Genomic DNA, 27,398 nt, shown 5'->3' on the forward strand with positions numbered 1-27,398 from the left:
GTATGTGCAGGTAAGTAGGTATTGGATTAGCACACAAAGCTGACATAAAATAGGTTATTATGTTTTCACTGTGATTATCACACACAGTGTATCCTGACAAATGCATCAAAAAAGACTTAGAGTTAATTTTTTACAAGTTATATAGGAGGAGAGACCACTAATGTGTACTTTGAAACAGCTTCCATATTCTAGGAACTTCTGAGCTAAAAGCACAGCCCCTATAGGTCCAGTAAGTCACAGACATTATTCATTTAAACAGAGTAAAGTTGTTGAAAGAAGTAGAGGAGTAGGTAGGCCATTTAGAACTCAGGGTGAGACCCTCATTTGCTGCCCCTCAAGTGCAAAAAATTGGACCTTGGGGCATATTAATGCAAAACACATTGTTCCACCAAGCAGCAACTTTTTATGTTTGTAACAGCTGCATTTTAAATGTTGTCCCTTGATTGCCCCACCAACAACTGCTTTAACTTGTCATTAAGTAATGACAAACATTTGGGTTTCACACATCAAACTTCTTCATCCTCTAGAAAATGCAAAATAATTTAAAACATATTATTCTAGTAACTTTCTCTGTTTATAAAAGCTAAAATATTTCAAACTTTATCTCTGATAATCCCCCAAGCTTGGAAGTCACTAAACGACAGACATATGAGTTTCAGACTTCATATCCTGGCTTCAGAGACTGCCTATTAGTGCAAAAGCATTGTTCCACCAGCCAGCAACTTTCTATGTTTATAACAGCTGTATTTCAAACATGACCTAGCAGGACCACTTAATGCACTCTTCAACTACAGCCTCAAAACAGGTTATGTACCAGTTGACTGGAGGGCTGCAATGGTCATCACTCTTCATAATGGGTGGACCATCAACCAACACTAGGAACTACAGATCCACCAGTCGGAGAAGTCTAATATGCAAAGCTATGGAATGAATTGTCATGGAATTGATCAACAATGACATTGGCAACCTACAGACACTGAACCCATCCCAGTTTAACTTGTTTAAGGGAAGGTCTCATCTACTCAACCTAGTAGACTTCTTTGAGATGGTCAGTAAGGTTATAGGTGAAGGGAAATGGTGCATACTTTATACCTTGACATGGCCAATATTCTACTCAGGTACTACTGATAAATTCTCAGAAGTAGGCATAAATCCCTACACAACTTGCTGGATTGCTGGCCATCACAGATAGGACCCAAGAAGTCAGGATCGGTGAGACCAACTCCACCAGGATACTGGTTACCAGTGTTAAGCTAAGAGTCCTGCTGTTTTCAAGATTGTTTTCCTCCTCCCCCACCCTTGCATATAGGAATCACACTTGTTCTCTTCCAGTTATCTGTTACTTCTGCGTTATCCAATAATCTGTTGAAGATCTCTGTTGGAGGGTCTGTCAAAACACTGGCCAAATTTCTGGGGACCCTGGGATGTAGTCTGTCTGTTCCTTGCCCTTTATCATCTGTAATGGCAACAGTTCACTTTCTACCTCCTCTCTGTATTGAGGTGTCTCTCTACTGTTGTCCGTATTCTGTCCTGGCTCCAGCCTGACCTAGCACACTCCATTTACTTTTCCTTGTGAAGTATGAAACAAAGTAATTACTGAATGTCCCTGCTGTTTCCTCCTGTTCTATAATCTCACTCCTACCTTTGGTCAGCCTGGTCAGTGTTTTAATTCCCTTCCTCCTGTCTACTCTACATATAAAGCCCTCATTTCCCTTCTTAACTCTTCTGCAAACCCTTTTTCAGATGTCACCTTTGCTGTTCTCAGCACTTCTCTTGCCATTTTACAAGCCTCCTTGTGCTGTGCCTTCTTTATATCTGAACCCCTTTTTCCATCTCTCATAGGGTTTACCTTTTTCAGTAATTTCTAGCTTCACATTCTTATGTAGTTCCTCGGAGTTTTGCTTTTATTATACAGGAGTGGTCATTTGAAATTTCACTCACTAATTCAAGATTTGAGCTGGTTCAGAAGCATAAGAGCAAGGTGTCTGACTAGCTGGTCAGTGACCTGATTTCATCAAACAGGACTGGTGTTAAGATGACTGTCCAAGGTGGGGTCTCTCAGCAGGTGATGGGCAGCCATCCCATCCTACAGGTCTCTGGCTCTGCAGAGCTGCCTCTTGGTAGCGACTGAAGGATGATACTACTGCTGGCCACAGACAGCACTTTGCTGACTGTGGCAGATTGCCCCAGCGGACACGTGTGATAGAATTCAAGTAGAGCTTAAATGAGTATGCTTCAAATTGATACTTAGCAGTTGAATAGAACAGAAAAATGTTGATAGTTGATAGTACACAGGTCTCTGACAGCAGGGAGTGATGCAAACGTTTTCCAAGTGTTACTGCACAAGTGCAATGCAACTTTCCTTATCCATGGGGACTCATCTGTAGTTTGCAGACTGTGGTATGCAAAGGTTAATGATGCATCCCACCACAGAAGAACTCCTGTAATATGCACATTTCAACATGAGCACTGAATGCTGGCTTGTATCCCCCCACTTCTAACTTCATCACATATAACATCCTTATAAGGCATAGTGATTGCTACCTTTTCTCTTATTGCACTGTGCTATATGCTGCCACAGAATATGCAAGAATGAGTTTGTTACAGTGTTACATTTGTATAGCATCTCACCACCATCATGTCTTCCCAATGGCTCTCCTTAACTGTTAGCTCAACTACTGATGCTGTTCCTAGAGTAACGTGATTATGCTACTCTCTGCCACAGTATGAACTGACCAGAATTTAGTGCTTTTTGGCAACAGACACATCTCAGAATATCCATTAAATTGGTATGTATTGACAACATCTGTTTCAATCTCCACATGGAAATGGCATGCTTGGACCCAGCGCTCCCATTATTTGCTATGAGACATGTAAGTTATTGCACTTATCAATTAATAATTCTCATATAAATACATTTTAAATTCCCGTTATAGTATATAATAATTATAAATTTGTATATACTTACAGTTAGTTCATTCATGGTTAATGCAGTTCCCAGTACGTTTCCTTTGCAGTTTCTATTACTGACTTTTTTTCCCTTTTTTATTCTCATACAGCGATGTATTCATTTCAAAGCACTGTGTTTATGTACTGACTACTGATCTATCATCCTATTGTGTACATAATAATATGGCTTTCAAACTGTAACTGGAATGTTTATCTCACATTTTATATTTTAGCCATATTGGATTACAATAAGCATCAAACTGCTAATGTCTTAAGTCAAAAATGTTTTCTTTTATTGTCAAGCATAATTAACTTCTTGGCCTAAAAATAAACGAAGTATGACATTCGACCTCCAAGTCTTTCCAAGTAAGTAAACCGCACAATATCTATTCTTCTCTGGATATTGTTTCAAGTATGTAACTATCTCCTCCTCCCCCCAAAATCAAACGCTGTCATGCATTTTCGCAGAAGATACAACATACATAAACAGAAAGTGAAGAAAAAGTAGATTAACATCAAACAGATGGCATTTGGAATGAGTTTCTTTGGATCATGAGATACTGTGGACTATTTACATCTGTTGTTGTTAACGTGATATTTATTATACCTGACAAACTGTGACAAGTGATAAGACTTACATGCATGGATATGGCAGTGCTATTCAAATAAGCAGTATTTCAAGTCATAGTATGGCAAGTTTTAAGAATGCAATGATTCATATCCATAATTTCTTCATTTTCCGTCATGAGATGTACAAAGGCGTGAACGAAATCAAGTTATGTGTGAAATAAGGCATATCCGCTACATATTGCAAATTTTGACTCTGTGAATCTTAATTATTAAATGAATATATAAACAAGAAAACAAGCATTAAATGTGGGTGTACTACACCACAAGTAGAAGGCTCATTTCCATTTATTATACCCAGACTTTTTAATGGCACAGAATATTCATTTTTACTTCAGTGATATAAGAATGCCATGTGAAATACATTAGATAAAATGAAGTATATGACAGTATAAGCTAATCTGTTAGGTGTACTTATTTTTTCCTTTGTTGTATCCAGGCACCACACAAATCTTTCTTTGTCCAAATCACATATTAATTATTAAAATCTGTCCCCAAATCTCTGGATTTGGGCTCCTAAATATTTACTCTGCTTGAATGCCTTATTTCCCAAAAGATTTACAGTTAAGCTACCAGGAGTTTGTTTGGCATCAGAATAAAAAGGTTTTACTTTTACAAGAGTTTATTATTTAATGTCAATATCTTTGAGATGATTTCTGTATGTTTTAACAATATGATGGTCTTTGCATAAATTGGCCTCTTTGCCATATCGTTGTGATATCTTTTAGAAGTCTATCTGTGAACAGTGCAGGGACATGGGCTCCTTCATTTTAGGGGTATGTCAGCAGTGTACCCACTTTACAGTATGGTTCATTCATGCTTCATAAACTCAGAACACATTACGTACTATTTGCTTAATCAGTGGTAGCCTGTAATTAGTATGCTGTACACACAAGGATTCATGGCGTCTTACTGTATGGCTTTTACTCAAATACCTTTCAAATGAAAAAAAAAGGCAGATAACTTTTAGCTATCACAAAGGCAGTCTTTCTTGCAGGAGGCGCAGCCCCCCACAATATAGTTTTTGATTTCCGGGTTTTTCGCTCATTAGAGTATTTGATTATATGAACTTTCGTTCATATAATCTAGTCCCTTGTATACTACATAGGAATTAAACAGCTGGCCAGCTTCTAAAGCTTCAGGGTACCTTCTACACATCCAAACCATCAGCTCAAGCTGAGCTGACTTAAAAGACAGGCCAAGCCCTTTAGAGCTTTTCTGACATTGAAGAGAATGCTCCTCTGTGTGCTTATAAGGATCAATGGTCAGCTTGTGCTGTTCCTTTGCAGAGTATATAAGTTCCCTTTGGGGAAATACCTTCCGCATTAAAATATAGCTTCTTTTTTGTTCTTTTCTGTTTAGGAAATGTATTTTTAAACTAGGAGTTTGTGTTTTATCAGACTGTTATGAGACTTAAATGCACTTTTAAACAGAAGTGCTTGTTTAAAGTAATTGTAAACCATTTCTTTGAAAAAACATGTGTTTATTTTGCTTTTTAGGTCTGGCAAAGTGTTTTAAAGTGCTTTTTGCTATGTTTTTGTTTGAAAATGTGATTTTAAATGTTTAGCTTTTGTTGCCTGTTTCCCTCAAGAAAGAGGTATAATTTTCCACTTTACATGGAATTCACTACTAGTCCCACAGTTGGTCCTTCCTCCACCCAGAAAAAGAAAAAGTTAAGCAAACAGCATTTGCCACAACAGCAGGATAATAACTTGTTTCAGCAGGAGGTGAGTGACTCTGTTATGGCCATGGCTTGTTAATCAGACCACAGATCCCTCTGCTGTGGCACCTACTTCCACTATGGACTGGTGGCTAGCTATGTCCTCTGTGGTTGTTTGGGTCATATCCCTGAGCAAGGGAGAGACATTCTTGTCAGTCCTGGGAGAGGGAACAGGGAAGGCTTCCCTGTTTAGTCAGGATGTCACATTCATTCCTTGGAAAGCTGATGCTGCCATTAATAACACTTTAGCCTCATTTTCCCTGTCAAAACCAAACAGGAAACCAAACATATATCTACTCCTCCTCAAATTTTCTTAGATAGGAATAGAATATTTGGTCTGGCTCAAAATTTAATTCAGGCTGTTGATACTTCTTATAAGATAGTTTTTGGCACCTCTTTTCAAGAGATTCAAGATTTTGAATCTAGACAGGAACATGAAGGGACACATACAGGATTTTATCCTCAATTTTCTGATTCAGACTCAGAGAAAGCTCAGTTTTTGATTCTCCCTGTGGGAGTTTCTCTTTTTCTGATCCTATTTCCAGAATATGCCAGTGTTTTCAGCTAGATAACACCGAGGGTTTTCAGTCCCTCAAAAAATAGTATGAGCTGTTAGGGAATTTTCAGAACTTTCATCTGTTTCTCCCAGCTCTGAAAACTCTGGAGGATTTTCCTGATGGCCAACCTGCTGCTCCTAAAAAGGCACTTAAAATGTATACAATTCCTCAGTCTTTTACGTTTTTACATACTATACCCAGACCTGATCCAGCAGCTATAGCTTTAGTTAATCCTACTGCTGTTAAACATTTGGTTAATTCAAATCCTACTCTCTCTCTGTCTGACAAGGATGGGAAGATTATTGATAAGTATGGGAAATAGTGTATGCTTCTGGAACTTTGTTTTTCAGAATTTTATATTGTCAGGCTCATATGTTAAAATCTCTCCAGATTAGCTGTTAAAATATACATATATACAGAAATACAAATATTTCAAGCACTGGCATTAATGCCCTTCTAGCTTGTCAATATACCAAAACACTTGTTCCCGTAATAAGTGCTCAGGATGTTCTTAAAAATATCTAAGCAAGTACTTGCTTTAATGTAATTTGATAGTCTGTTCCATGCATCAACTGCTCATATTTAACCAATTAGTACACTTCTGATTCCTATAGAATCTTCTACATAGGTTGTCTGATGATTCTCTGGTAATTTTGGATAACCCTAAATATCCCTAGAGATAGCTGTCTCTAAATGTCCCATATATCTGAATTAGATCTCCACTTAGATATCTGTAAGAGACACTGTGCAAGTTCAGATAGTTTAGTCTTTCATAATAACTTAAATTTTCACACCTTTGGTATATTTCTGCTGTAATCTTTCCAGTTTACTATTTCTTGTTTTCCTATAAGGTTTCTAAATGGTTATTTCATACTCAAGTTTGGGTCAAATGTAACTAACAATAACTTCATGATTTCTGCGTTTTAGACTTTATAAATCTTTTTATACAAGCCATAGTTCCTTAACTATCATTAACTAATTGGATGATATAATTAGAAAAACTCAAAGGTAGTTCCATTTATATACCCAGGACCTTAAATGAATCTACAGTTTCAATCACTGAGTGTTATATTAAACATTTATCTTTCGATTTATGTCTCCCAAATCTCATATATGTTCCACTGCTGCCTTTATTGTCACAGTTGCATAATCTATATAGTATTGGCATTATCACTGAACATGTAATAAGCACAGGTCACATAACTATCTTTAATCCCTATCATAACCCCTCCACTTGATTTTTGTTAGAATGTCTGTTACAGTAAAAACATTTATACCCTGACAGAACTGGTTTCCAGTCATTGTTCTTTACCCATGTTTCACAAATAATAGCAACATCAATCTTGTGGGAATGCAGCAAAATTTAAAACATAAAAAAAGTATTAGTGTTCGTAACATTGGATGCATCAAATGTTACATTTTTGACCTGCCAAAAATCCTGCCTTGTGTTTGGCAAATATTGCAAAAATTCTCTTCCCTGATCTTGACAAGTGCACACTATCCTGTCTGAATACGTGCTCAAAATTAGGCTCAGATGCTCTACACATTTCCATTTTTTCAAAACAGGACATTTTTTCATGTAACTATTTACCCCAAAAATGTTTTCATTCATGGTGACCTGAATCTCTGTGAAAAATACATCCTAACTCCTGTACATGGTAAACTATCTAAGAGGGCTGTAAGTTCCCTACTAACAGTCAGAAAGACCTTGCAGATGAGATAATTAGTACCGACATGAATAAAAACAGTTCTGTACCTCTTTACATTAAGGCTTTCCTCACATCCTCTATTTTTGCTCCTGGCAAGCATAACAGTATTATATGTTCATTATTTTCTCTGCAAATTTCCTCTAATAATTGAATCTCCAATTACAAGAACATCTTTTCTGACCAGATCTGAAGAATCTTCAGCTCTTAAATCAATAATATCTGCTCTATCAGTTAGAAAGGAATGGTCTTCATCATCATTAGTCTTATTAATCACACTGTTTTCATTGCGTATTACATTTGCAAGTATACAATTCTCATACAGCTGGTTTTGTACATCCACATCTTGAGACATGTTGTCAGTGTCTGTCTTTCTACTCTTTTTTTCTTACAGTAATGTTTTCAAAACTTCCAAAATCAGTTTCCATTTTTTACTTTTCACCTGCCCCTTGCCTCTTTTTTCTACGTTCTCTTTTGAAAAAATAATGCCTTTTTCTATAGACTGAATGTTTTCTGATAGAAAAAAAATGATCATTCCCTGTAATCTGGGTGTTACATAACAAAGCAGTGTCTTTTTTAATACGTATTGCCTTTGCTTTACATACATTTATCACTTTCTTTTCTCTTTGTTGTTATTTGTTGTCAACCTCTTCGTTCTTTCCTCTTTTTTTCATTTTCCTGTTTTTGCTCTAAATTCTCAGATTGCTGAATACTTGCATCGGGAATTCCAAAGTTGTCAGTCGTATTATCCTGTTCAATATGGGTTGCGTGATCTTTACAGACAATAGACACTTCCTTTCATAAATGTTTTCAATTTGCTCTTTGCCTAACATCGTGTATCTCACCAATCCAGCCATTTATATATGTAACAGCAGTTCTCCAATGTGTTCCAGTTGCACAAGTGCATCAACACGAGTAAGTCTAGATTTACTACTAATAACAGTGAGCAAATTATCCAACTTTTGACATGAGCACAGATCGCCAGTGTTACCAGGTGTTACCTTTACAAATATATAGCATTTATTACACTGTGCAAGGTACTTGTGTTGTAGCAAATCATTATGGCATACTCATTTAAGGAACCCATATTTAGTTGCAAATGAAAGAATTCAAAAAGAAAAGAATAAGCAAAATCAGTCACCAGAGAATTCAAAGAAAATTTATTTCAACTTCTATGGGGAAAATCACACAAACAATAGACAACTAAATATTAAATTAAGTACAGTAAAGTTGTTAGTTTGATCGTACAAACTGTGAGAGTCACTCAAAAGCTGGAATTCCTTTACATCACACGTGAAAATGCACAGTGGCTTCTGCTCACTATTGCTTGCAGTCATATTTATTTTTAACAGTAAACATCAAGAAATCACAAACCAAGACTGGATTGTTTAGATTATCTCTGGATTGTCCTCGCTGCAGTCTATGTGAAATTATAGCTGACTAGGACCCTTGGGGTGGCTACAGTTTGCCTGTCTAAAACTTATCCAGTTTCTAACAACAAACCTTATTCAATATTTTTGTACCAATTTTAAATTGTTGCCAGTCATAACTGTTTAGTACATTTTTAATGTAATCATAATTACCTTTTGAAAAATTGCAGAATTTAGCCATGTAAGTGGTTTCAAATTTCTTTTTTAAGTCTAAGGTTAAATATAACAGTGTCATGTTCTGGATGTAGAATGGAAACAATAATTTGTGTATAACAATAGAAAAAACTGTAAGTGAATATAAAGTATAAAATGTAATTAACCCTCTCTGCATTCTTCAAGATCTGTTCCACGCTGTTTTAGGTTAACAAAATATATATATTAATATTTTGGTTTAAATATTAGGTGAACTGTAGTTTGACCAGTTTCTAACTGAATAGACAAACAGTGATACTATTTTACTGCCTATGTTTATGTTCTGTAAGTTACTTAGGACCTCCTTATGTTAATTGCATTGCAGAAGCCTCTGAAGCTAATATCTTCCAATCCTCTTTGATGTCTTGCAACAACAATAAACATTATACATCCATAGGCTCATCGGTTTATACTATTCTATTGACTACCAGGGTGTTTATGAGCCTAGCCATGCAAATCATCCTAGTTTTGTTCTTAAGTACATTGGGCACCTATATAGTGGGGTATGTTAGTAAGGAGGTAGTTAAGGGTTATGTGGGGGGCATGTTAGATTGGGATTAGTTGACTTACTGTTGGCCTCAGTCAATCAGAGACATGGGGTCAGACAAAGGGTGAACTTAGGTCCCATTTGAAAAGGGTCAGGGAGGAAATCTGCTTCATGTGGATGGGGAACCTGTTTCATAGCATGGGCTCCTCTGAGACACATATCGGTCTCTCCAGCCTGTTTTATTTATGTTGCAGGCAAAGTTCAGGTCCTTGGATCTGGTGTTCCTTCTACTATTTGTTTTGTGGATGTGCAAGAGGACCATCAGAGCTCAGTCTGAGGATGCCTTATATACCAGGCAAAGATCACCTCTCAGTAACCTGTAGGAGACTGAGTAAAGAAACAGGGTCTTAAGGCAATCTTTGTAAGACAGGGCATTTATACCCTGTATTCTCCTGGTGAGGAACCTTTGATTGTGTTATAACTGTAGCAGGTGCCTGGTTAGATGCATGACAAAGGGGGATTGTATTTCAATGATGAGTCTGATAAGGAATGAATAGAGTGGTTTTATAACTTCCTTGGACCCGGATGCCATACCCTTGTTTATGAGTTGGGTAACACAGAATAATTTTCTTACTATCTTCATTACATGTTGGTCGAATGCCAAATTACTATCTACATCTGAGCCCAAATCCCTAACTACTGGGTCAACTCTTATGGGTATTTTATCAATTGAGTAATTAGCTTGGGTGGACGACTTCTCAATGGGCACTGTATTGCATTTCTTTGAGTTGAGTTTTAATCCATGGCTCTGGCACCAGTCATTTATTTGTGTCAGACATGCTTATAGGATGTCGGTGTTGTGGGGAGGGAGATCAATGATAGCTCCCAATTTACAGCCATCTGTGTACTTGGTGACCCAGAGGCCTTTGACATTAGCCTTGACGTCTGTGAAGTATATGCCAAACAGGAATAGGCCCAACACAGAGCCCAGTGGTACTCCAATGGTGACCGGCCTCCTGGTGGAAGTGGTCTCACTAGTCCTGACTTCTGGTGTCCTATCTGTGAACCAGAAAGCAATCCTGTGATATATATAAGATTTATGCCTAGTTCTGAGAGTTTGTCAACAATACCTGAGTGGGATATTGTATCAAACAAATTGGACAAGTTGAGGTAGGCAGCATGCACCATTTTTCCCTCATCTATAGGCCTGTTAACCTTCTCAAAGAAGTCTTCCAGGATGAGTAGGCAAAACCTTCCCTTGTCAAAGCCAAATTAGGGTGGGTCAAGTATCTGTAAGTCGCCAATTTTCTTGCTGATCATTTCCATGGCAATTCATTCCATGGCTTTGCATGTCAGACTTGTCAGACTAATGGGTCTGTAGTTCCTGGGGAGTCTGCTGGTCTTCCATCCTTTTAGAGAGAAATAACCATTTTGACCCTCCATTCCCTTGGTATGTAACCTGTTTAGCGGCTGTGTTTGAAAAGTGCCTCTAGTGGTGTTGCTAGATCATGTTTGAGGCTATTTAAGAGGCAAACAAGGATAATGTCTGGGCACGTTGAAGCAGTGTTTTTGGCCTCAGCAAGCACTGTTGGGACCTGCTCCTTGTTGATAGCGGGGGGGGGGGTATGGTCGAAAAGATTTCACAGGGAAGGTTAGGGCAAGTGTGGGGGAGTCAGAGTGAAATTTATCAGCTTGAAGATTTGCTGTGCCACCCTAATTAGTGAAAGTTGTGCCATTTACCACCTGTTCTGCACACTGCTGTGTGCTACCTTTAAGGTTCCTGACATAGCTGTAAAAGGCCTAGTGATTACCATTAGCCTGAGAGGCTATCCTAACCTCATAGTTGGCCTTATTGGACCTTATTAGACTTCTATGTTTTTTATTTAGTTAAATCAGAGGGCTCTTGTCCCTGTGAGAGTTGCTTTTTCTGATTTTGAACATGATTTTTTTTATTTTGTTATAAAACCTGTTACGGTTACGACTCCATTACAGTCCATAATCCGAGGAAAAGAAGAGTTGTCCTTGTGAGAAGTTTCTGTGATAGTACACAATTATTCTGTGTTCTCCTGACCAAGGAATGCTTAAGACTAGATGCTTTGTATATTAGATTTCTAACATTCATGAGTCAGTCTTTACCTCATTTCATTTATGTTGGTTTGAAATAATCTCAGGTCTAAAGGACTTTGAATTTTTTGTGTAAAAAAAAATTCTCCATTGATATAGCTGACACTGAATCCCAACATTAAATGCTGACATGTCATGCAGTGTGAAGCATCTTAGACTACTGACCAACATGAACAATGACCAGCTGATTACTGACCAGCATGAACAATGACCAACTCACTACTGACCAACATGAACAATGACCACCTCACTACTGACCAACATAAACAATGACCAGCTCAATACTGACCAATATGAACAATGACCAGCTTACTACTGACCAACAGGAACAATGACCAGCTCACTACTGACCAGCATGAAGAATGACCAGCTCACTACTGACCAACTTAAACAATGACCAGCTCAATACTGACCAACATGAACAATGACCAGCTCACTACTGATCAACAGGAACAATGACCAAGTCACTACTGACCAACAGGAACACTGACCAGCTCACTACTCACCAACATGAGCAACTCAAACTTCTCATTTTGATCCGCCAGTCTTTTTACTCTAGCTGCCAAATCTGGCATTTCAGTCCCAATCAGACAGGTAGGTCGCATTTAATATTTCCTTACGAATCCTGCAGAGAGAAGCACCTCTTCTACATATCATGAAATCACCAATCACAAGAACATTACTGGTGCTTGTAGTACACTCTGAGAATCTTAAGGTTTACTCTCCTGGATGGTTGCTATAATTCTATGAATGGTATCTCGCAAGTTAAGTGTATAGATCCTCCCAAGTTTCTTCAATAATGGGGTCTATATCACTTTGTCGAACTCTTAAAAGTTCAAATGTCATATGGCCGACACCATATGATCGAAATTTTAAAAGTTTGAACGTTTCAACGGATATCTCAGTACAGTGCAGAATGGGAAGATTTCCCTTTTCTGCACTATAGTGCGATCTCAGAGTTGGTATATTTAAAGAGTGGGGGGTGTGGGGGGTGCAGGGGACTTGCCCCCCCGCTTAAACCTTTCAGGTAGGTTTTATTTTTTTTTATTACATTTTTGAACTTTTAAATGTTCGATCATATGATGTTGACCATATGACATTCAAATTTTTAAAAGTTCGATTATGTAATATAGACGCCAATATTGTATGTGTTTCAACATTTGTGACAGATTTAGATGATTTTCTGTATGTGATAAATGTGGATATGTTTACATTAATAGACTGTAATGACACAAAATTGGTGGTTATCTTGTTTGCTAAGGTTATCAAAACAGACCATGATTTTTATGTGGGGCAATTACAGACCTATTAGGATCAAGATCTATTAAGTCAGTTGTCCCCAGGAATAATTTACACCTCTTACACAAATTAGCATTTATTCATATGGTAAAGAATCAACTGTGAACATCACAGGAGTATATTTTGATCAAGCATGGAGGTTTTGCTATAGATTATACTTGTAGTTGAGGTCAGTAGAGGTGACCATAACTGATAGCAAGGACAATAGCTGGATAAGAAAATGATTATTTGATGCTAAGGTAGTACAAAATATTAGAAACAGGTAATTAAAAGCCTGCAAATAATTTAAAGAAACATATCAAGAACAGCTAATACTGAACATAGTTTTTATATATACATATGCACAATACTTAAAACAGGCCAGTTACATCAACTAAATACACATAGAAGTCTAGAGGTTAAGGCCTCCTGCTCTGTCTGCTGATCTGTGCATTGTCAGATAATAACTCTGGTCATAGCCCTCAACTTATTTTCTCTAGGATCAGGGGGGGAAAAAAACTAAATGATGCCGCAACTTATAACACAGGTATGGCATCTAAGCCCAAGCAAGTCATTGTTCCACTGTATTCGGCATTCATCAGACCTATCATTGAGTACAGTGCCCCCTTTGGTATGCACCTAACTAGGCATATCCAACAACTGGAATGTCCACAGAGGTTCCTCACTAAAAGAATACAGGGTATAAGTAATATGTCCTGTGGAGACCACTTCAAGGCCCTGTCCTGTTTTCTATCTCCTACAGGCTTTTAAGGGGAGCTCTATGCCTGGCATACAGGGCATTGTCAGACCCCACTCTGATGGACCTCCTACAGATCCACAAAACAAACAGTACCATAATTACCCATTCTAAAGACTTAAACCTTGCCTGTGATATAAATAGGACCTGCTGGAGAGATAGGTATGTACCCCAGAGACTACCCAGTCTATGGAACAGGCTCCCCCAGGCTCCCCATCCATCTGAAGCAGAATTCCTCTCTAACCCAATTCAAGTACAACTTGGACAATTGGATGGAAAACTGGAAATTCATCCCTGGTTTGGCACCTATGTCTCTAATGCAGACAGGTAACCTGTAAATGGTTCATCTTCCAGGCCCATGCTTAAACTTATCAAGGGTATCAGAACTTGTCAGAGATTTGGGATATATGGCTAGGCTTAAAGAGGCTTGTGGTCATTAGCCTACTAAAGACCTATTTTCTGAAGAAGTTTTTACGAAAGCAGTGATTAAACTTTTCTACGCAATTGGAGTTTGAGTTGTTCCTCTGTTGGCACAGTGTGTTTTTGGTTCTTGGTTGTTTTTTGTTACACCCAGTGCCATTTTTGTTTTATAGTTTTTTAAAGACCTATGAACCTATGAACCTATGAAATACTCAGGAAAAAAGTCTAAAACAATGGCATTTTTAAACATTGACATAGTTCTCTTAAAAAGTTGTCATAATAAGAGGATTTATTCTAACATGAATTTTATGAAGAAAAATACCTGCCAATATATATTGACTTTGGTTCTGTTTAGCCACAAAATCATAAACGTTACAAGTAGCATAGTGAAATATGAATCAGAATTCAGGAAACTGGAGAAGTATGACTATAGATCTAAGCAGATTCTGACTTTCCTACTGGTAGGAAAACTTCAAACTAATTGGGGGGGGGTCATTTCTTTCTTGGGTGTCTTGAAAGTACCATGTTATTGCAGCTAGGTAGAAAGGTCTTGTTAAATGCCAATACAGTGTATGTAAATGTAACTGTAGTTCTGGGACAACTGAGTGGAGGTGAGAGTGGGGACAGTTGTTTTCTGTCGCAAATTTGGCTTATGTCAACAGATAACTTTCTGATATTTTATTTTATTTATGATTTTAGCAAGTTCACCCTGTATATTAAATAAGCACAGATGATCCATAGCAATCACTCCCCAAAATATCAAAACTAAATAATGCAAAACATAGCACATCACAGGTAAACTGAGCTGCACCAGAAAACACAACAAAAAGTATATTACATTTTAAAGGAACATACTTTTTGTACCCTCTAAGGTGGGGACTGTGCTATCACACTGAGTCTGTAAATATGCTGTCTCCATGGTTACTCAGACTTGGAGAAAAGACAAAATATCCAACAAATGTATAAAAAACGTACCTCTTTTATTCATGTTGTGTAACCTCATAGAGTACATTCCAGCACGTGCAATAAAACAGTGCTCAACATGCTAATATAACAGTCTTCCTAAATGATCATCCAGTTATTACTACACAGTGGGAAACAGACCAAAGATGTATTCAGTTTAGTGAAGTTCCTTTCCTGTTTCAGTAAGTAATGTAATCCCTTAACTGCTTCCTTTACTAAATAATGTGAGAAGAGCAGCTTGAAGTAGGAATTAACAACATCGTTGAATGACTTGAGGTAACAGTCATAGTGTGACATAACCTCAGCCCTTGTCCTTATTATATGGCAGGAGACTTAATGATGTCCTACACCACCGGTTTGTCATAACTTGCACTGAACATATAATCTACCCCCTCAAGTGCATCTATAAGACCTGCCTTGAATACAACGGTTTCCAAAAATATGTAAGGAAGCTTTACGTTCATGCCAAAAACAAACAAACCCAACTGCTGCTTAGCTTTTAGGCTTACATCCATACTCCCAACTCTTAGGAAAGTTCTGAAAAACTGACTTGCAACCAATTCTCAAATTATATTTCAGATGAGGTCTTCTTCTTCTTTTGGCTTTTCCCAGTTAGGGGTCACCACAGTGGATCACCTGTCTGCTCATGATTGGCAGTAGAGTTTTATGGTGTCGAGTTGCCAGCCTGGCCCCCAACCTTCTACAGAAAGCACACACACACACACACACACACACACACACACACACACACACACACACACACACTCACACACACACACACACACACACACACACACACACACACACACACACCTAGGGCCAATTTAGAGTGTCCAATCCACCTACCGCATGTCTTTAGGATGTGGGAGGAAACTGGAGCACCCGAAGGAAACCCATGTGACCACAGGGAGGACATGCAGACTCTGCACAAAAGGCACCCCAGCCGAGCATTGAACCAGAGAACCTCTTGCTGTGAGGCGGCAATGCTAACAGCTGCACCACGATGGTCGCCCATATTTCAGATGAGGTTTACTTTTGAGAAAACAGCTAATTGTCTAGGCAAACTGGAGCATCATAACAGCCTTTGAGACATTAACTAATGACATCTGAGTTGGCATTCGGAAGGGACAACTAGCTGGCAATATTTATTGATATTATTAAAACCTTTGACATTGTTGACTATCATCTCTTCCAAATGGTTCAACTACTGCATGGAACTAGTTACAAAGTGAATTTATTTATTTATATGCATTTGTTTACTGGAAAGTCTGACTGGACATAAAAGTTATTCCTTGTTATTGGAGGCCTGGGAGGAAGCTCCAAATAGAAAAATAACAGTGATAAACAATAATAAGAGGATTAACACATTCTCTAAAAACTACGCATAATAAACAAGTAACAAAGCTTAACCCAAACTGCTGAAAGAACACAATAAAAAATGCATGTACGACCAAAGGTAATATACAGTAAAAATGTTTTGCAGAATATACATGATGTAAAAAATCATTAAGTTAATTGTGAGTTAGCATTTTCAGTATTTCAATAAGTTCCTATCAAATAAAACTTTTGCAGTGAAAATGAAATCCTCCACTAAAGCACCCTTACTCACAGGAGTCCCCCTGACACTCAATTATTCCACCTTTACTTTTTTCAGTCTATATTAGCCTGTCATCAAACATTCCTCTGTTCACTATCTTACTCTAAGATGATGATATATAGTAATCTATAGATTTGACTCCTTATAAAATACAAATTACAACTTATAACATATAAATTACAACTTACAACAAGATCTCCTATTCATTGCCACCTTGTTAAACACTTTACTAAATTCAAGGAAAATTTCTTTGGCACCTGCAAAACTATGACCTGTCCACTATGCCCTGCCCATTCTTGTCTACCATCAAGATCCACTAGAAACCAAAATATCCTTTAAATACTTACATCTTTTGTTAGAACCATCTCTAAATTTCCTACCTCACATTCAGAAAACCATAACTAAAATCCAGCAAATCCTCTTCTGGGCATGGAACATCTCTCACTACATATTCCAAGTAAGCAGAAAAGCCTTTGGAAAAAGAATCCTCATGGGCCAGCTAGAGTATGGCCTCCCAGTAATAGCCTCTGCATAAAAAAAAAAAAAAACACACACACACACACACACTAGAAACAACTTCCAATAAGATTATTGTTTTATTTTACTAGCCCCAGGTACTGACCATCTCTGCTGAGTTTATAAAAAAATGAGCTCCCTGTTCAGTTCTGTTTAAGCTTTTAAATCAAGATGTCATCCTTTTCTCAGCTAGCAGAGGCACAATAAGAAAATGAATATATAATATGAGATCACAACCTCAACTAGAACTCTGTCTATGCACTCATTTGCAAGCAAAAAAATCCAGTAAGTGTAATTTTTCCATTTTATGACCCAAACCATGGAAGTCGTACTACTCACCATCAGAGCCACCATTAATTTTTCACATTTCAGGGAAAAACCCAAACAATAACTACTGAAAAAACAGGAGTATCACTGACTTAAACAAACAACCAAACAAAAAGACAGGAATAGTTTAAATTCTCCCCATGGGCTTATTATTTCACCTAATAGTGAACTCTATTCACATATCCAATAAGAATTGAGCTTCAATTATTAACTCACCCTGTATCCCACACCTTCACTCCTTCACTGCCCTTCATCCCCTCTTCAATGTGTTCTACCATCACCTGACATATTCAGCAGTCTACTAATCAAAGGATCACACTCTATATGCCTGAATTAAATATCTACTGTAACAGATTGTCATGTAAATCAAACGCTGTTTACTAATATCTGACCAAACCTTTATATATCCTGTCTACAGAGTGCTCTGTCTACTTGTGAATATAAGAAATGAATGTGTTTGTCTTTTAACTGCATACCCATGGAAAACTTTTTTTTTCTTATGTTTACTTATGAAATTCTTTTTTATTGTCTGAATTTTATACATGTATTTCTTAATGAATTTTAACAGCGTAACAGCGTATGTCTACATCGTTTACTTTGTGATTTTACAGTCAGGTTGGGCTTGAAATATATCCTTATGGATTGGTGTTCTACCCTGATCAACAACTAAACATCAATCAAGCAATCAATAAATAAGTAAATATCATTCACAGTGGTATTGAACTAAGTGGCTGCCTCATCAGTGGTGGGTAGTGCTAACAGATCATGCTTGTTAATTGAAGCAATGCCATATAGAAAGGTAGCTGTGACACCCCAGCACTGGCCCAGTAATCAAGGAGCCTCAATCCACACCACTGGCAACAGTGGAGAATGTACACACAGGGAGGGTGACAAGTACAGAAACAGTAAATTGCAGTTTCCCTTAAGAGCACAAGGAAACCACAGTCAGTATGGGGCTGGTTTCTCCCTCTTTCTCCAGATCCCCAGTGAGACACCCCACTAGCACAGCTATAGAGTTGAGTCCTTAGCCATGGCCCCAAGCCAAGTCCTCCATCACTCTCTCTGTCCGACCATTGCTTTGTGCCTCTGCCCAAGTAGCTGACACACACTCTTGGAGATTTGTTTTACACATTCACACACACACACACACACACACACACACACACACACACACACACACACACACACACACACACACACACCTGGGAAAGGCTGGCACAGGTTTACTAGCTATGCCCCCTTCTGCCCAGACTATAAGGTAGTTATCACTGCCACCAGAACCACTTATCAGCTACTTTAAGGTCCTTAACAAATGGTGTCCAATCCTACTGTGAAATGTTACTATTAATCCAAATAGTAGACTGACAAAGAGCAAGGCTGTTAGGAGTGGCCTGCACAGTGGTACCAAATAAATATGCAAGTACTCTCAAAGCTTAAATATGTCTCACAAATATCAGCTACAAAGATAGGTTTAAATATATTTAATAATAAATAATAAAAGAACAGGACAATACTAAATAAATCATCACAGTAACTACAGAGTTCAAGATTACAGGAAATATTTAAAACAACATTGCAGGACAGACTCAAATAAATACAGAAAATATCTAAACTAATCTTTACTGTATTCCTAACTATATCTAAAAGAGTTTACTGTACCCTAGTTAACCTACTTACAGCAAGACAAGTGTAGATGTGGTGAGTGGATGTTTCCAGCTGATGCTGCCAGGTCAAAAGACAAAATACAAAATGCCCAGTCACTCTCTCAGAGAGTTCTTAAATTAATATCAGCTATTACAACTGGGATACTTGCAGCATGACATCACTTTTTGTCACCTGACTTCAGTTCCCATGCTCAACAACCATTGCTAGAAACTGCTAGGGTTTAGCATCTCCCTATGAAAATACATAGCCTTCAGATGTTCGCAACTGCTGGAAGACATAAAACAATAAATGACTTGCAAAACAATGCAGAAGGCTCTCTAATTTTAGACATTATGTCTCCTTGCTGCACTGAAACTGAAAGCTAACATCTCTTTTATGGTGTAGTTATAAAACAATTTAATTTCAACTATTTTACTGAAGTTTTGCAAGTTAAACTTCTATGTACCAATTCCCACTGTTAAGACATATACATTTGCACAATTACAATAGTTTATATACATTTTTGTTCTTTTCCAGTAGGGTACACTGTGGATACATCTTTAAGCTTGGTACTGTACATACAAATCCTTTTTGCACACTCTTCTGTATCAGCAGTTTGATATACACATAACATGCAGTTCTAATACATTTGTAACACAAGCATATGAATCATGTTGACATTCACAAGTGACATATAATCATTTACAAAATTCCAGACAGCTGTGTTGGCAGTATCTCCCTGTGGCACACTTTTATATAAATCATATTAAAATTCACAAATGACATCTAATTATTTACAAAATTCCAGACAGCTAGGCTGACAATAGTTCATTTTGTGACATCCCCCCCAGAAGACTCAAGGTAATTTTTCAAGTGACCCTTGAGAGATGTTGCTTGAGAGGGTGAGCCTATCTGAGAATACACTACCTCATACCCTGCATTGAGATTCCAGCTGCCTTGGCATTGCTGACTCCAATACAGTCCTGCACTGTCCTATCATATGCCTGCAACCCTAGGCTCTACCATAGTAATTTGGGATTTGACTGGTTGGCTCCCTGCAGCCATAGATCCCCCTCAGACTCCTCCTGCCTTTTACTGCAAATGCTTAGCACGGGGGCCTTCCTAGCATGGAAAGATTTCATCATGTTAACATGGTACACTTTATGCCCCTGCCACCTGCCTAGAAGTTCTACCATGTAGTTAACATGACTGACCTTCCTTACCACTTTGAAGGATCCCTCCCAAGCTGCCTGCAGCTTGTTGTGCCTGACAGAAATGAAAACCATTACCTGCTGCCCCACAGCATACTCTCTAGCACAAGCATTACTTTCATATCAGATCTTTTTCTGCTTTTGGGCTTCTGCCAATTTCTTCTGGGCCAAGCCCATGAGTCTTCTGAGCCTTGTCCTGAGGTTTAGAACATATGCCATAACAGATTCTTTGTGGGATTCACACTCACCCTCCCACTCATCATGAATCAAATCTAGAGGTCTCCTCACTTATGTCCATACAGCAACTCAAAGGGTGAAAGACCTGTGGATTCCTGGGGCAACTCTCTGTAAGTAAACAAATAGATGGGGCAAATAATTGTCCCAATCCCTTTTAAACTGGTCTGCAACTGCCTGAAGCATGTTTTTTAATGTAGAGTTTAACCTCTCAACCAGACCATTAGTCTGAAGATGGAAGGGGATGGTCTTTAGGTGCTTCACCCCAGAGTACTTCCACAGACATGCCAGTAGGTCTGATATGAAATTGGCACCTCTGTCAGTCAGTATTTCTTTTGGTAAACCTACCCTGCTGAAAATCTTTAACAAAGCATTTGCCACCTTTTCTGTCTCAATAGAGGAGAGGGCCACTGCTTCTGGTATCTGGTAGCATAATCTACTACCACTAAGATAAACTTTTTTCCTGTGGAACTTGGGGTACTCAAAGGCCCCACAATATCCATAGCTGCCCTCTGAAATGGCTCCTCAATCACAGGCAAAGGCATCAAAGGCGCTTTGACCTTGTCTCCTGCCTTGGCTACCTTTTGGTCCTGACACAGGTCCTGCAGTAGCCTGTTACATCCCTGGAAATCCCAGGCCAATAAAAGTTCTGCATAATACGTCTCTTGGTATGCTTTATGCCCATATGACCTGCAAAGGGAATATCATGGGCTGTGGCTAGAAGTGCCATACGGTGAGCTCTAGGCACTACCAACTATTGTACTCTCTATACAGTAACCCTTTGTCCCAGTATACAGATTCCCCCTTCCCTTGAAAATCAGGTGCCTCACTAGCTATCCTCCTCAGGCCTTGTAATGTAGGTTCTGAGAGCTCAGCCTATCTCAACTCTCTCTTTGTAACCCTTCGCAGTTCCCCTTTCAGAGGACGTCTGGCATCCTCTGATAGTGGTGCCTCACTGTCAGCCTGGGTACTAATACTCACCTCTGCCCTTGCAATCACTCTGTCCAAGGGAACATCAGTACCCACAAGCAGCTGTGTCTCACCTTCAGTCTCACTGCTACAGGGTTGCTTCCTCTCTGAAGTAACCACCACACCAGTCCTGGCTTCAAGTGTGCAGTCTGTCTAGGTCTTCTCCCTCAGGCTACTAGACCCACATGCTTGTCTCCAAGCCTGACTGCATGTAACTGCATGCACACAGGGTACTGCATTATCCAAATCATTCCCTGTCAGGACATCTCCAGGGATATCCTCAAACACACCTACTTGCTGCATTCCTTTTTCACCCTCCCAGTAAAAGTGAACCCTAGCCAAAGATATTTGGAATGGGGTCCCTCTTAAAGTTCTGACTGGAGTGGTCTGTCCAAGCAGGCAGTGCTCCTCTTTAAACATTGCAGGCTTCACAATGGTTAGGTCAGAGGTAGTGTCTCTGTCTTAACAGTGACCTCTTTCTCATTTACTAAGATGGAATATAACTTCTTGTGGTAGTTTGGTACCCTTGTTGTCTCAAGACAACTTACTGCTGACATTCTGTCATTCCCACTCACTGGCTCTCCCACCTTTTGTTCAACACTTTGCCTCTGTGGACATCTATATGCAACATGGCCCCACTGGTTACATTTAAAGCATTTAACCCTTGGTCCTAGATGTGTACCTGGACTAGTGGCTTCCCCTGCTACTGGCAGACTCCATTGGGGAGGTTTAGCCTGCCCACCATGGGTTCCTTTAGACCCATGAGCAGCACTGGGTAGCCCTTCCCTGTGCAGTGATGCCATGCTTGCTAGGTATAGGTCTCCCTTCTTCCCCATCTCATCTGCAGTATTGCATTGCCTATAAGCCAACCAGAATCTCATGCCCTCAGGCAAAGTGCTAAGGGGTTGTTCCCTCACCAAAAGTTCTGCCAGCCCTTCAGAAGTGGTTACCTGGCATCCACTCACCCACCTATGAAAATAAGTGCTTAGTTCAGCAATATATTTACACACACTTTCATCTGCCTTGTTTCTATGCTCACAAAACTTTTTTTCTATAACCTTCAGGTGTTAACTTAAAACACTCGAAAAGACACATTTTTAACAGTATTATAATTTAAGCAATCAGTATCAGACAATTTAGAAATAGCAGTTACACCTTTATCATGGAGTAAGGAGGTCAGGAACTGTACCCAGAGCCCTTGGTCAACATTATACAGTTTACATACCCTTTCAAACATATGAATAAAACTGTCAAAATGATCCCCCTCTGTAAATTGTGGAAACAATTCACTAACCTTTGTGGCTTCTGGGGTTTAGTTACTCCCTTCCCCAATACCTCCATGACCCTGGTAAAGAGTCAGCATCTCTTTCTCATGTTGCATCTGCCTCTCATTCTCCTTAGCTTTCGGACATTGAAGTTTCTCTGCTGATTCTAGTTCTAACCGTTTGACCTCCAGTTCAAGTCTGTTTAACTCCAGACAGATTTTTAAGTCCTCTGAGGAAAGGTTGAGCTGTCCATTTTCTGAGAGTTGTACATCTCCAAGGCCAGTCTGTTTATCTGCCTGTTTGCTGGTCTGTGATGCAGCTGTGCCCAAGGCTGTAATAATTTCTGCTTTAGTCAGGTTGGCATGTATCAGTTCTTTAGCCTGGCACAGCTCAGCCAAATGGCTCCTTGTCAGCTTGCCATACTCCTGTGCTGACATCCTTGTCTGCTCTCCCTGACTAACTAAGCTATCAAAAGTAAAACAATTGTAATACGAAACTCTGAATGTTCACTGTGTGGCTGACTGAGAGTACAAACACCTTCAGTGACCACTGTTTACAGGCTACAGGAATTCAATATTCACACCACTGAATCCTAATATGTGGATATCCCACCACTACAAGCCAATTAATATGGGATGTGGATATCCCACCACTGCCCACCAATTAATGTGTGATGCCCCAGCACTGGCCCAGTAATCAAGAAGCCTCAATCCACACCACTGGCAACAGTGGGGGATGTACACACTGGGAGGATGACAAGTTCACACACAGTAAACTGCAATTTCTCTTAAGAGCACACAGAGAAGCCACAGTCAGTCTGGGGCTGGTTTCTCCCTCTTTCTCCAGATCCACAATAAGACTCCCCACTGGCACAGCTATAGAGTTGAGTCCTTAACCAGGGTTTCAATCCAAGTCCTCCGACACCCTCTGTCCAACCAGTGCTTCATATCCTTGCCCAAGTAGCTGACACACACACTCTTCGAGATTTGTTTTACACACACACACACACACACACACACACACACACACACACACACACACACACACACACACACACACACCTGGGAAAGGCTTGCACAGGTTTACTAGCTATGCCCCCTTCTGTCCAGACTATAAGGTAGTTATCACTGTCACCAGAACCCCTTATCAGCAAATTTAAGGCCCTTAACAAACAGTGTCCAATCCTACTGTGTAATGTTACTATTAATCCAAATGGCAGTCTGACCAAGAGCAAGGCTATTACGAGTGACCTGCACAGCGGTACCAAATACATATGCAAGTAATCTCAGAGCTTAAATATGTCTCACAAATATCAGCTGCAAATATAGGTTTAAATGTTTTTTTGTTTGTGTCTTTTGGCTTTTCCCGGTTAGGGGTCGCCAAAGCAGAACTCCGGTCCGCTAATGATTGGTAGTTGATTTTTACGTGCCGAGTTACCAGCCCTGATGCACAACCTTCAACGAAGGTACGCCCATTCATGCATGTCTCCATGCAGAAGACGCTCTAGCTGAGAATCGAACCAGACAGCGTCTTACTGTGAAGCGACAACACTACCGCAGCACCACCACTGCAGATTATATAGGTTTAAATGTATTTAATAATAAACAATAAAAGAACAAGACAAAACTAAATCATCACAGTAACTACAGAGCTTAAAATCACAGGAAATATTTAAAACAACACTGCAGGACAGTTTCAAATAAAAACAGAAAACATCTAAACTACTCTGTACTATATTCCTAAATATATCTACGAGTTTACTGTACCATAGTTAACTTACTTACAGCAAGGCAATTGCAGATGTGGTGAGTGGACGTTTCCAGCTGATGCTGCCAGGTCAAAAGGCAAAATACAAAATGCCCAGTCACTCTCTCAGAGAATTCTTAAATTAATATCAAATAACTTGCAGCATGACATCACTTTTTGTCACCTGACTTCAGTTCTCATGCTCAAAAACCATTGCTTAAAACTGCTAGCATTTAGCATCTCCCTATGAAAATACATAGCCTTTAGATGTTTGCAACTGCTTGAAAATGTAAAACAATAAAACACTTACAAAACATCGGAGCAGGCTCCCTAGCTTTAGAAATCCTGTCTCCTTGCTGCACTGAAACTGTAAGATAACATTTCTTTTATGGGGCAGTTATAAAACAATTTAATTTCAACTATTTTACTGAAGTTTTGCAAGTTAACATTCTATGTACCACTTCACACTGTTAAAACATATACATTTACACAATTACAATAGTTTATATGCATTTTTGTTCTTTTCCAGAAGGGTACACTGTGGATACATCTTTAAGCTCGGTAATGTACAAACCCTTTCCACACACTCTTCTGTACCAGCAGTTTGATACAGACATAACATACAGTTCTAATACATTTGTAACACAAGCATATGAATCATGTTGACTTTCACAACTGACATATAATCATTTACAAAATTCCAGACAGCTGTGCTGGCAGTATCTCCCTCTGTCACACTTTTATATAAATCATATTAATATTCACAGATGACATATACTTATTTACAAAATTCTAGATAGCTAGGCTGGCAATAGCTCCTTTTGTAACAGTAGCTATGTTAGATTTTGTCCAGGTTTTTATATTTCGGTTCAAATGCTTTTGGTGGAGTGGGGGGATTTCAACTTCACAAAGGTGGTCGAGTTGTAATATTTGGATTTATTCACAGTATCCTAGCTAGACAATTTGAAGGGATGTTGCAGAGATTCTAGTCTGATAACTGACTTTACTGGAGAATTTCATTTCCTTTGTCAGGCGTGAAGGGCTGGTGAATAAGCTGTCTAACAGAGCTCAGTGTGATAGAGGTCAGGTACTGGGTCACCACTGTAGTTCGACTTTCAATCAATGTTGAAGTAACTAAGAATAATAACACATGAATTGATGAAATCCATTTCAGAGCATCTTCTGTTAGCTATATGGCATAGACTAAAGGGAAATAGATGCTTCCAGGCATTTTTTCTTCTGTTATTGAACTGAATACCCATAATGACATTTTTTTCTAAATATGTTGTCAGGAATCTAACATGAGAGTGTCAGAATAATGCGTGATGCTGACTAGGACATCATACTGCCAGAGCCTGCATGTGTCTTATCATGTGTTATTCTGTAACCATTGAAAAAAACTTTACAGGGTACACTACAATGCTTCAACTATACTTCAGAAAAGACATAAATATCAGGCTTGTGGTCATCCACTTAAGCCTCAGTGAGAGATTGTATACTTCTGACACTTATGACATTCTTATAAATTATCTTGGAAGGAGATTTGAATAGGTGGGCCAAGATTCTGCCCAATGTCACCTGCATGAAGAAGTCGATGAGTGAAATAATAAGGGTTTTGGGGAGTCTGTGAATAAGACTTCAGAGATGTATTTACTTCTTTTAAAAAGTGTTATTATATCACATTTGTATGTAAGTAATTTCTTCTTTAATATGAAGTTGTAATTTAGGAGAATGTGATAAATGGTTAAAATAGATTATCGGACTTTAATAAACTAATTCCATGCCTTATATAAGGATTTTGTTTAATGGATTCAATAAGTTTGAGTAAGATCTACTGGAGTATGAAATTATAAAACATATGGGAAATGTAGCTAGGGATGCCATACCACAAGGGATAAATGTCTTCTTTAGTGATGACTATGTGTTTTAACAGAGATGCCTGAGTGAAAACCAGACAGACAACACCACTTATATGTTCACCAGGTTTCCTCTCATTTAATTTTGTTGGCTATAGTTTGCCTTATCTTTGCTGACAAGATGAAATTTAAGGTTAATTGTTCAGGTGTATGTATGCATTATAATCCCTTGCTTCCCATCTCTGACATAGTTGAAAATCTATACATCATAAGTACATTTTGATCTTGTACAGTACAATATTTTTTGACAGATGTAAGTAAAGTAATTCACAAATATTAGTGAAATAGTGCTGTAATAGTTTGTGTTGGGTTCAGTTCCAACCTTCCACTATTGCCCGAATAGAGCTTTCATATTTTCTCGCTATCCACATAGATTCTTTACATTTACTCTGACTTCTTCAAAACTCAGGAAGATATGCGGCTTATCTGAATGACTACTAAAACTACTTTTTTGTTTTGTCCAATATTCCTTCCCAGATCATCCTTATAAAGGAGCCTTTTGCTAAGTGGGAGTAATCCAGTTAACACACAAAGTAAATCTATCTTTAAACTGTAGATGTGTAGATATAATAATTTAATTAAATGTCCTATGTACTGTTGATTAAAAAACACAGTATGCACAGGTTTACTAAAAAATCTTTGCACAGTTAACTAACAGATTCTTCTGGATCTATACTTTCCTTCACTGTTGCTACCATAGTAATAGTCTTTGTGACAGAGTCTTTGTTACTGACAGTTTCAAATTCTTCTATTGATGACTTCC

Source organism: Protopterus annectens, chromosome 11.part0 (assembly GCF_019279795.1).
Source record: "Protopterus annectens isolate FY-2018-M chromosome 11.part0, PAN1.0, whole genome shotgun sequence".
NCBI lineage: Eukaryota > Metazoa > Chordata > Ceratodontiformes > Protopteridae > Protopterus > Protopterus annectens.